A 13,188-nucleotide genomic window follows, 5' to 3' on the forward strand; every position below is an offset into this window, starting at 1 on the left:
AATAAATACAGACGAATGAATAAAGATATTGCAAAAAAATGTAAAGGATGATACCGATGCAAATATTATAACGAAAAATGCAATTTAATTTCTTAAATTGTAAAAATCGCAACATCTCAAACAGACATTAAAATTTTGCGTACAACAAACCAACCAAGCCAATTGCAGGAAAATGGTAACCCTACGACACAATCACAATAGTATGGATTTTCCAATATCGCACATGTGAGCGGGAATATTCTTCAAAATATGCCTTCAGGGATTGAAAGCTAACGCGGCAGCAAATGGATAGCTGTAGCTCTTTATGTAAACCTGTAATGTACGATTTTGGAGCTGACTTTTTGGGACATTGGCTTCTATTTTTCTTCAGAAAATGTCCAAAATAAATACCTAAGTATTTTTTTCTTCGTAACTTCTATTTCGCAATGTGTCTATCTATGTATTCATGTTCCCCGAAAAACTAATTTTCATATGACAACGTCAACTTTTCTTTACCTAATAAGATTATGAATTTTAACAAACTTTCAACTACAAAATATCGAACGAAAATCTCCAAAATTTCTGTACCTAACACAATTTCACGTCTATAACTCACGAACAAAAACGAGCATGTAAGCTAAAACTATTCATATACACGTATTGTGGGGATAACACGAGCCAATATTGTTGAACGGCGGTTGTACACGAGTAATTAACTGTATGGCTGGAGGGAACACGCCCGCCTCACTACGTAACTTGCAACCGCGATTCATACGTCACTAGATAGCCATTTGACGTACCGACTTATCTCTGCTTCGATAACCTTATTGTGTGACGAGCTGTTTGCGCTGGTTTTATTTTATTGTTTAATTTGTTGTTGATAGATAAAAGTTTTGCTTTGAGGATAAATATTTACTTGTTGAGACTAATTTAGGACTGCTTTAATCAAATACGTAAACGAAAAATATGATGATATAGGCACGTAACTAGGTATTTAAATTAAAACTAAAGTTTAAATATTTATTTCTGCGCATAAATTCAAAAGTGCCAAATACATAATATAAGCGCACACATCCAAAATATTGGCAATAGCAACAGCAATCGCAGTCGCTCGCTGCCTAAGTGGATACGTAATAGGTCGAACGGGCAGCCAGTCAATTCGTGGCTATACAAAGATAACTACACCGAAATAGGTTAGTAGGTGAATCTCGTCTCTTTGTTTCAGTACATGTAAACGAGGGAACCGTTGACGTTATTGTACAGGTGCAAATACGCGTGTGTGATCTAAGGCCGGATAGGATTAACTGGGCTATGAGAAATGCTAATACATGTCGGTTGTTCACGATCTATGAATGCGCTGAACTGCGCTATTGTTGAATGAAATGGGTGCCGATGCCGATCGCTGGCCAGTTATACAATAGGTGCGTTGTCATATGGATTGTTAAACTTGAAGCCTAGGCGATAAAGATTCAAGAAATTGTAATAATCATATTAAAAACTAGCTTCTGCCAGCGGTTTCACCCGCATCCCGTGGAAAACTCTGCACGTACCCGGATAAAAAGTAGCCTATAGCCTTCCTCGATAAATGGGTTATCCAACACTGAAAGAATTTTTCAAATCGGACCAGTAGTTCCTGAGATTAGCGCGTTCAAACAAACAAACAAACAAACAAACAAACTCTTCAGCTTTATAATATTAGTATAGATCTATCGATAAATCCTAACTTTCATTAACCACAGTATCGATACAGTCATTATTTCAATTATGTAAACATCACTGATATTCAAACTATTATAAAGTCATTACGTATCGACGGAGGCAGTCGTAAATTACATACAATTATGACTTCTATTTCATTGGCTGTCTTAAATGCTATGGTTCGCGGTTTCAAAGGAATAGGGCCAGACGACTACTATTATTACGAGATTCCAATGTTGGAATTTAATATAGATAAATGCTGTTGAATAAATTACCCTTTTAAACTGGATTGGAGTTGTAGAAACAAGTTTTTGTACTTTCATAGGTATGTATTATTTTAATCTAACATAATGTGGAATCTTAATCATCAAAATTACTCGAATAACATCTCGGAGTCTTTGTTATGTGAAACTTTTTTGGCTTTGATCTACCATTCAAAGTTCTACACGCGTATTTCGACCGTGGAAAAATATTCTTAGGTACTTACAACTATTCTCAGAAAAACTTCACTGGGTATTTCATTACAATATAAAGCTTTAGTCTGTATCTTTAGATATAGCCGTTATCTATTTGTCTCAAATTGAAAATTAAACTTTAAAAGCTGATCAATTGTACGACATCCCTAAGTTGACACCACCCGATTGTAACTCTTGAAACATGAACCTAAAAGGGCATGTTTTATTACACATCCATTGAATATTATATAAGCAGTAAGTATAGTATAGGCTGGTCATAAACAAACAATGGATGAATGGAATTATTGATCAGTAACACAAACAGGATAGCATGCGTTCGGATAGCGGATGCCTGGCATGCAGGCTTTTGGCTTGTGTCCGATTCAACTGTGCCGATTCTACACACCTGTGAAACGTCTATGATTCTGGTTAATAAACGCATTGATTGTTACAACAGGTTTAAGGGTGATTTATGGTGGAATTAACGTTTAGATATTACCTCTATTTGTTTGAGTTGGTAACCCATTCATGAAATATATGTCGTAATGTTTTATCCTAGCTACACTTTTGGCAATTTTAGGATGGTTACAGACTGTGTCACAATTATATCTTTTTTATAACCCCAAATATGCATTTATACATTGAAACGTTAAAATTATATGAAAGCCGTAGTAAAAACCAAGTTATACCTTAGATTAATTTAATATGTAACCAAGACCACACACCGATCAATAAAACACATAAACTTACATAATAATCCTCTATTCCTTGAGGATCGATTTCACACGATGCGATGCAAGAACCAGTATGCGTGTATTCCAAGTTATTGAGCCTAAAGGTCGTGATTGTAACAAGTTTGTAGGCCGCGGCGAATCGACATGCTCCTAGTAACCCTCTTGTTGCAGCTACTTACTTACTTCATTTTGTTTTAAGTCAAGCAGTAGGAAGATTGCAGGTGCATTTTGATAAAAAAAAAACTACATATATTACGTAAGAACAATGTCAGATCGTTTTGTTTATTTTACAAAAAAAAAGCCAGCGCAATATTTTTCCCAGCATAAAAATCGGTAATGTTACAATGTGTATAAATATGTTAAAAATACGAAGATATTTGCAGCAACAAAAAGTTGATATAAGTAAGTTTGAATACGTACGTCGAAACTGTAATCAAAAGCCTTTTTTGTGAGAAATATTCCGACTTGCATGTGTACCAACTTTTTGATCGCTTCGGATACAAAGGCAGTGGTTTCCGGACCCGAAAAACGATGCCTTCATCCCTTTTACGAAACATCTTTATACATAATACATTTATGGGTGGAAGATAGCTTTCACATCCCACCGACCTTTTTGTTAACTCAAATTGAAGATTTAAATTCCTCCCAAATTCTCTTTACGGCCCGTATCCTAATTGCGTAACACAATTTCGTTCAATGACAGTTCTAAATCCTTTCATTTTGACTGTTCAACATTGTGTTTAAAAAAACCGTTTAATAACTATCAATTCGATAATTATTTCATGTAATTTAAGCTTCTTTGTTACAAATGAAATATATTTACCGTGACATCACTTAATTATGTTGATCGATATCTAATAAACGTAGCAATTGGTAAATAGATAGTGCACAAACAGTAGCAAACAAGTAATTAACTTTTCATTATCATAACGTTTGTTGAAACATTATGTGCCACTGAAATACCGAGAGCCAATTGTTTATTATTCGTGTTCGTGTAATATCAACTGCACATAAATTATTATATAGATTAATTGCATAATTTGGTGATTAATCTGTGTTTTAATAGTGAATTATATTAAGTCGAGATTAACGATACACTGAACAGAGATTAATATTAATATGTTACAGGTATTTCGGTTCATTTCGTAGTGAATAGTTTGGGATCGCTTCCAAAACGTAATTGTAATGGAGTGAAGATATTTCTGAGAGCAATCTACTCTCGAGAGAAATGAATCCGGGTCAGTTACAAAACATACAGAAACGATAATACCAAATTATTTATTTTTCTTCTTTGTAAAAAAAGAAGCATTTTATTAAATCAACTCATTTTGATAACAGCAAACAAGATTAATTATTACATGTGTAACCTGTGTGGGAACCTGTATTTACTAGAAATGAAAGCCATAAACGGTGAAATAAAAATTACGTTTCACTCACAACAAAACGAGTATTTCTTTACAACACAGAAATACATACTTTCATAATAATACGTTATCAATACTAGCACTATAATTCCCTCAAGACTGGCGGCTAACAATCGAGTGAGGCCGAGTGTCATAAAATAGTCATTCATTCAATTACAAGCCGTCATAATTGTTACTTGAACAGATTACTCCAATAACAAACCGTTCGCCATTACTTTACCGACCAGTTAACTTATTTACGTCTTTATAATGATGTACTAAAACAATAGAACCGAGTATGATTGCATGATAACTTATCTCATTAAGAAGTAACATAATCAACGTTTTTGTCGCCACTTAATGAGGTAAATAATCGGATATTTAAGATAAACACTACGTTTACGTGAAGTATTAAATGCTAATAAGAAAAATTCTTCAAATAACTTATCACTATAAAGCTATGCCAGAACTAATACACATAAAAACAATAGTTAGATTATAGATAAGAACGTTAAACAATATAATATATCGCATTATGAGTCAATAGTGAGTATTTCAATCGTCGCGTCGTACGCGCAATCGAGTTGTACTCACTGCGCGCGCGTCCATTATACATCCGATTCATAAGCAACACGTGCCGCGATTGTGATTAGAATCGAGTCATTTTTTATCGATAGAACTCGGATGTGGTTACGAATTCCGAGAAGTACGATCTATGTAATCTAACTAAACAGGTCAGTAGATTTTAAATCGAAGGTCTAAAGACGCGCTATAATCGAATTCCCTCGGACGACATAGTTAGAAGGTTGATCGTAAAGTTAACGTTTCAGCTTCATAACTGTGTCAACAAAGGGAATTAGATTATCGGATGGATAGATGAAAAGACGGAGTGACGGACACTTGGATTTAGCTAACCGGACGGCAATTTTAGGGGCCAATTTTTGATTAGATTTGAATTCTCAATCTGGTGACCCAGTCTTTCACTCTGTATAGCTCTTGGAACTCTCGAATACTTTTGACCTTTATAGCGACCGTGATTTTTATGACCATGTTATTAATGTGTGTTCCAAAGCAATGTGTGTGTAGCAAAAGTGGTGCCTTTACAAAGTATTCATTCCGATTAACTACAAATACGTGACAGACTGCGTTCGTTTTTTCAGTTCCTCGATCACAACAAGGATAATGATGATTTTCCGAAACCTGTTTAACTTGTTTTTTCGATATCGACGTAGCGACAGCGCAGAACTTTGGCATGACGTAACGAAAGGTACCTAATTAGGCACCCACTTCGCAATGCAGTTTAATGACCTCTTTAATCCTACGCGTAATGTATCAGTATTTATATGAGAACAGAATAAATGTTTTAAAATAAGTTTATGTTTAAAGCGAGAGCGTTAAATAGTTTATGAACTGCAGCAAAAAGCTGCCGAATAAGCTCACAGCAATAAAATTGAATGAGCTTAAAAATGCAGCTATATTTTGTTGAGCAAACAGAGATAAAGCCCCTAAACAGCTTATATTTTTTGAATTTAGAATAGCTACGTAAACAATTTAATTGTTTTTTATATTTTGCCAAGCGCTCGAGGGTGGGGCGAAGGCGGGCAGTGGGCGGTATTTATAGTTTCGCCAACGATTCGCGCGTTCTTGTGATGATAACAATCATACGTCACTATAATAAATCAAATAAATAATGGCTAAGAGGTAATTGAATTATTACAATACATTAACTAATTATAATAAAATACAAAATTCAGGGAAAAGATCAAAAATTACAAACGACGTGCGCGCATGACAATGAATGCAAAAGGAGTCAAAGTTTGGGATATTGCTTTATTAATGTATCAAATACTCATAGAAATATAACCCACCGTTAATTTACTTGCCCAGCCAGTCTGCCAGTTCTGACAGAAGTATAGTGTCTGTTTTTTGCTTTAATAAATTCCGCTTTGTGTACCAAACTAAATCTTCATACAATTTTCCTCCTTACAATATTATCGTGAATTGTTCTCAAAGATGTTGTTCAATATATCAACAATATTTTTTACAAAACCTAAGAAACACTTCTTAAACGTCTGAACCTGCAAAGCATTATTAAATCGACAAAAGACTTCGTGATCTATTAGGGATAATTGGCTAAATTGAGTACTCACTGTAAATCCCTTGTGATCTTAAGGGAGAAAAGTTTGGTCATTCTCAAAGTAATAAGAACATCGTGTCTAGATTAAAAGTACTCGAGAAACGCCACCGATAAATATATTTTTCAGCTTTTATCGTTGTAAATGTAAAACTTTACCATCATAATGTTTAACCTCGAAAACACTGTACTCAATAAAAAAGGGGAGATCTTAAAACAATTTGCTAACTAAACATTTGGAAGACACAAAAATGTGATAATAAAATAAACAGCAATTCGCAAACAAGCACGAGGGCTTTTATAAGCAAAAAATTGACGTTCACCCACAAACAACATCCTGAATCATCATTTTATTAGCAATTCTTTTTTTATTCAGCGATTCTCGACGTGCTCTGGCGTGCTCTCCCATTGTTTTCGCGCGTAACTTTGACAATCTTCCATAAAACGAGGTATAAAAGTGGTAAAGAGCTTGCGGCTCCCGGATCTGACGTAAAATGACGAGCCAAGTTGTCTGGTCGACATGAAACGTGGCGTGACGACGTGTAATCCTTATGGACTTGACAACGTAATTGTTCCGCCATTTTGACGTTGTGCCAACTCGACAGACGATTTACAACAGCGAATTTTAAATGAGTGCGTCAACATGTGTTCGGGTCTTGGCAGACAGGGGAAAGTTTTGACATGTTCGGGTACTTAACGTATTGTTTTTTGATGTTCGTGTAGTCAAGAGCACGGCGACTCGTTCGCGAGTCGTGCGCCATCAAGATAACTCCCGCGCGAAGTAGAAATTAAGATTCAGGTGGTTGATAGGCTAATTTGTACCACGTTAATATAAAACTATACAGTTTGCTTAAATGCCTTAATTATTACCTCGATGTTATGAAAATTTGTTTCGCTTGGCACGACTGTCTACTCGTAAATTAATGAAGCTGAATTCAGCTAATAAATTATTCTTAGTAGAATACTAATTGAAGATATTAGATTCTTAGTAAAATACAGTTAAGCATTATTTTATGAGACGTAAGGTCTCTTAAGTTATCAAAAAAATACGTAAATAGCGAGAGATAATTTTAAGGTGAACAAAATAAATTGATAGGATGGAAAATAAATTCATAATAAAGGCGCCTGGAATATTTCTCCCTCGAGTATCACGAGTATTTTTCTAGGCAACACGGCTCTTTGATACGCCAGCCGATAATTACTTCCAGAGATATTTTTTTAATCTTAAGATCATTAATATCGTTTTTTATTTTCAGACACTTTGCTGTAAGTTTATTTACTGAGTATTTTTACATTTATTTAGAAAATTTATTAAAGTAAGAATTCAATTTTCGTGGTCGACATTTGTAATCGTTTTCTTGATAGAAATACTTAAGATCCAGACTACTAAGAAGTTCCTTACTAAAACACGTCATCAATCAATATTGACCCAAAAATCAGTCGCACTTCAAAAGTCGAAATGTTTAAACGAACAAAACCAAAACCATCCAAGTATTTTATAGCAAATCGGCTTTGCCTGTCTACCCCAAATTAATAGCACTTATCCGAATTTCAGAGGTGAAGTCTGTAAATAAATAATAGCGACGTAACCCGAGTTACGTACTCCCGCCCTTTTAACCAAACACATTTGTTTTCTCTCCAAAGTTTTATTTGATAAGCAATTCGGCAAGCCAGGCGAATAAGATAAACTTTAGTAATAAACTTCTTGTCTTTCTTTTAGCTATTACGTTTCTTGAAATATTCCGACTTTACTTCAAAGAGATGTGCAAACATAAGCACGACTTATAATTTAAATTGTTTTAGTAAAGTTAACGTAATACTCTCGTTTTCTTAAGTTTTGGATAGGTATACAAAGAGCGAAATTTTGAGCACAAACGTTTAATATAGCTAATGAACAAATGTTTTAAGGTAAATATTTGATTAATATTTTATGAAACTCCATATTCCGTATTTGTGAGGAACATTCAAAGTATAATTTGTTTAATGAATGTTAATTTATAAGCTAACCTTTATGTTAAAACAAATAAAGCAGAATGTCAGAGTATTGTCTGTTATCAATAGGTATATCTAACCATGGTTTAACCGATAGTTAACCCTAACTTGCAAGCGACACGCAGCAGTAATTCCTTTCTGTCGTCATAAAACTGTCAATATCTAGTAAAAGTCTAGCAATAAGCCATAACACTTCAGCCGCAGTCGAATAAATAAAAAGGCTCCGAAAAAATACACGTTCATATAATAGTGTGCCGTCATGAATAAATCGCGAGAGAATGGTGGCAAAATCGCCATTTGAACTGACTGCGGATATATTGGCTGAACAGAACCGAATTGGCGTAAAAGTGATTCTGTTTCGGGGAACCTAACAAGTGATTTCATTTTCACAGACCTTTACAATAGACGGAAATCGAAATTTACCCCGACACCGGCTGTGGGCCCTAATCTGGAATCGCTTTAACAAATCATAGGGTCTCAGGAAATGTGTGCTTGTTTTCGAGAAGGATTTTTCCTTATTGTTCATTAATTTGCTTTGCTAAACCGCAGGTTTTCTACAGGAAAATGTGCGTTTTCCTTCTCGTCTGCCAATGTGGCTATCATTCATTTGTTATATCGCTAGACAAAGTGAGTAATGACAATGTCAATGCACTCTTGTAGTGACGCTGTGGCGTATTTGAAACTAGTCTATTGTTATCTGAGGTACTAAATAGCGGATCTTATTTTAGAATAATAAGCGACAATAAAGAAAACTATTAATATTCTCAACTCTCGGCAATGACTTGGTGAAATTGGAGGGAAATAAATATTAATAACCGTATAACCCGCTTTTTGTTCAACAATTTAATGAAAAATATTGTTGGAATAAAAATAGAAAATCTCCGGTTTAAAATACAAGCTACAATTGATAAACTTGCTACGGTTCAAACTTTTAACTAGTTCATAGAACCGTCTGAGTCTGGCCATAATAAACCGTTTTGACTCGGTGTAGTATTTTGAAAGACTAAATAAAAATATATAAGGTGATGAAGGATTTTTTTTTATGACTTATAATGTTTTAAGAGCTTGGATCAACATCATAAACTAGAAAAAGGATATTGTCCCTATAAGCAAATTTTGACGCAATTTGATCCCGTATAAATCTCCCCTAACCTTCGCAAAACTTTTACTTTATAAGCAATCACTGCTATAAATCAAAAGGAAGGTGAGATTTACATAATAAATATATCCCATTTCACCTTTGCCTACGTTTCGTATATTTCTAAGGCCGATAAAAGGGAGTAGATATACAGAGCGGCCATTGTAATCGCGGTCGAGGGTTAGAGAGCTTTCAAACTAGTGGAATTTCCGCTCGATTTTTCCGCGCGTCAACGCTCGGATCGTGCAGACTTTATCGCGCAAAAATAACAAGTACCAGTGTGAGGAAGGATACTTGGAATCGCGCGACAGATTTGCGCACTGTCGCACGTTGTAACACCGAGCATATATACCTACGCGCGACAAAATCGCTATGTGTAAAAGCGCCGTTAGACTTGACCCGTCGACAGTGATCGCGGGTTGTGACGTCATCACCGCCCGCAGGGGGACGTCACAGCGATCGTCAACTGTTTGTAGTGACGTACGTTTGATGACAAACACGGAAAGAATGGGGGAAATGGGGTTCCGAGTGAAACGTTACGGGAATGGATTTTTTTATTTGAGATTGTATTTGAATCGATATATGTGTAGACTTTGAACCTTTTTGTAGTGAGAGTTTGAGTATTTAGAATAACAGAAAAGTAGGCAATATCTGAAAATTTTTATACACCATTTCCCAGTTACTTATTTAACTGTTGATAACAATCCTTATTAAAACATGCGTTTAAAGAAATCGTACCGTATGCTAATGAAATGTAAATAATGCTTTCAATGTTAGTAATTAATTAAAATAAAGCTTGAAATATAACCACCAGTCATACAAGCTTTCTAACTAGAACTGAAAACTTCCAAGAAAAAGCTTAGAAACACAGCAAAAACATACTGAAGAAAAATTAAGTCTGTGCAGTCACGCTCGTTCAATGAAGTAAGTATAAGGATTTATTTCAACACTAGAACGAACAGGTCTTGAGTTATGTATGCTAATTATCATGGTAACAACGCTAAGGTGTGTGGCAATAATTTCTATTGCTAACCATATCAATTGCACTATAATCGCTAAGCTGACATTCTACCTTACCGTCACGAGAGCCGGTGACATGCAATCGAACTTGCTGCCACGTTCAGAACAATCAATTAGCTTGATTTGTGTATTAAATGTAACACTGAAGAAAGCCTTAAATAGAATGCTTGTTAGTTAATAAGTTATTAACATAATCAAGCAAATAATATTTTCTTTTAGTCAACTAATTAAACAAAGCTTTGAATGCAACATTACATTTGCCGTGAAAAGGTCATATATAAAGACTCAGATTATAATCCTCCATAAGTCATTAGCCCTTGGAGGCTGACAAAGGCAACTTAAACAGTCGTAGAGCCACCGACAAGTACGGTATAAAACCCCAAAACACTCACGATGCAAATAAACATGAAACCATAATAAAACGAAGCTAAACGGCAAACATCATACACGCCTAACTCGATGGCACATAAAAGCATAGATACAATATACACCTTAATTAAAATTTCCTACCAACTAATTGTATATTAAGTTAATCGGATACTGTCGGGTAACAGGCGTTTTACCGGATAATTGCCAACCACGGGTTCCGTAGTTATTCTCGTTCAAATTGTATCACGTCCACGGCCGTGCACTTGGATATGCCGATAAAAATATATTGCTCGGGTTTTGATTCTGTACATTTTTTTAACTTCGTATATACGTGATTGAAAATTTAATAGAATGGGCGCGTTATTTTTTATGCTGGTGTGCTGAAGTTTTATGCGTCAGTAAGCTGGAAATAAGATGTAATGATGAAATGAAAAGCACTGCGGTCATCATGAAATATAATTGAAAATCTAACACGTTTGAGTAAGCCGCATAAATAACAAAAAAAAAATGACAGGATGGCGCATCGGAAGGATTTTCCGTAAACTTCTTTCAAAGCTTTTGAATTATTTCGGTTTTGAAAATAGAGAGCAATAAATAGGTAAGAAAAATAAAACAGTATGAGAGGTTTAAATTTAATATCCCCGCACGTGTTTATTCACAATAAAGTTCTACAAATAAACCAGATCCTAAAAGCATTCAGTTTTTGTGCTATGAATCACTAAGCCAATATGAGAATGACAATAGCGTAGGCTTTTAAAAAGCTATCCGACAGGTCTTTAAAAGCCTGAAAATAATAGCTACCTATCGATTTTATAATATCATCAATCACTATAGAAACACTAGTGGCATATCTAAAACGTAAAACCTGGCTGAGCACAAAACTTTTATCTCATATTTGTTATCTTTTTTACCAATAAAACTGTATGAAAGAACCTTTTTATTAATTGAGTGCAAAACACGTTGAAAACTCTTAAAAGTCAAGTCATAAAAACAAACATGAAAGAAATAAATAACAACTTAAAGTTTTCTACTTTATACTTCTATTATCCAAAGAGATTCTCCAAGATTTATGATCCTTTTAAAAATATAAAAGCTGATCAAATGCTTTGTGAGTACATAATGAAGCCCCAAAACTTCTGATTACTTACTTCAATTCTACAAACATTTATTCAAGAAACGTATTTTATACTTACTGAGATTCTCAAATCTACATTTCAAATAACCAAACCTGTTTATAATATAATTCAACTGCCTTGGGCTTTTTATTGTGCCAAGTAACCAATTAAATTTGAAGCTAATGCAACTTCGAATGCAATAGAATCAAATCGCTTAATCAAGAGATGTAACTTTAGACTATTCATTTGTGGAAACCGCGCGTGAATTCTACCCATTCAATTCATGTTCATAATGTGGATGCGGATTGAGTGAGTCCTCCCTGAAGAGTAGTATTCACATCTAGTGGGCCCTCCACGCCTCCTTAGCCTAACAAAAGACAGAAAAATTGTCAAGAGACGCGCTGCGAGTTCAAAGTGAAAATGAATGTCGGACGTATAATAAACCGTGATAAAAGACTGCTCGTGCGTGCGCTTGCGACCCGCGACGGCAACGTATAATTTTGACACTTGATTTCTTTATTCAAAACTCGTAAATCTTTCTCCAAAGGCATCCCGCTGCTTTATAATTAAAAAGCACAAATAAAAGTGTGCACAATAATCAGCGCTGATGGCTGCACGTATCATTAAAGTTTCAAATGATTATCTCATTAAAAAGAGCTCACGTCGCGTCCAGTCGATACTACATTATTACACCATTGGCCACCATAAAATAATTATAATTACAATTTGTAACACAATTACAAAGGTAAACATGTGTAAATTACAGTAATTATATACAATAGCCTTGTAATTGGTGTAATTGAATATTTGTTGGTAGTTCTGTAACGTGTCGTAACATTAGGTAATGGCAGGGTCTGTTTAATGACTACAGTTACAATGTAACAATTGTTATTTAATTGAACTTAATTGCAATGGAAACTTGTATACGAAACGCGTAGGTACAGGATCAGATAAAAACTTCACGTTGTATGGCTCTTCAAATTGTTTTTATTTGTTTTTTTGTTTCTAAAACACCTAATTATAAAGATTTTGAAAAAGATAGTGTTTTCTACAAAATAATTTATACAAAGCTACGATACTTATAATTTTAACGTTCCAGAATATTTAATCCTGTTTTAGAATTAAAGTCATGGTGGCCTAGTGGGCAAAGA

The 13,188-nt window shown here is 34.7% G+C and overlaps 1 protein-coding gene across 6 annotated transcripts in view; it reads left to right on the top strand.

The window, feature by feature from the left end:
• Positions 1 to 13,188, top strand: part of LOC124636270 — a 179,743-nt gene that overhangs the window by 26,251 nt on the left and 140,304 nt on the right. The window lies entirely within an intron of this gene.

The sequence above is a fragment of the Helicoverpa zea genome, chromosome 14 (genome assembly GCF_022581195.2).
Source record: "Helicoverpa zea isolate HzStark_Cry1AcR chromosome 14, ilHelZeax1.1, whole genome shotgun sequence".
In the NCBI taxonomy this organism is placed as follows: domain Eukaryota; kingdom Metazoa; phylum Arthropoda; class Insecta; order Lepidoptera; family Noctuidae; genus Helicoverpa; species Helicoverpa zea.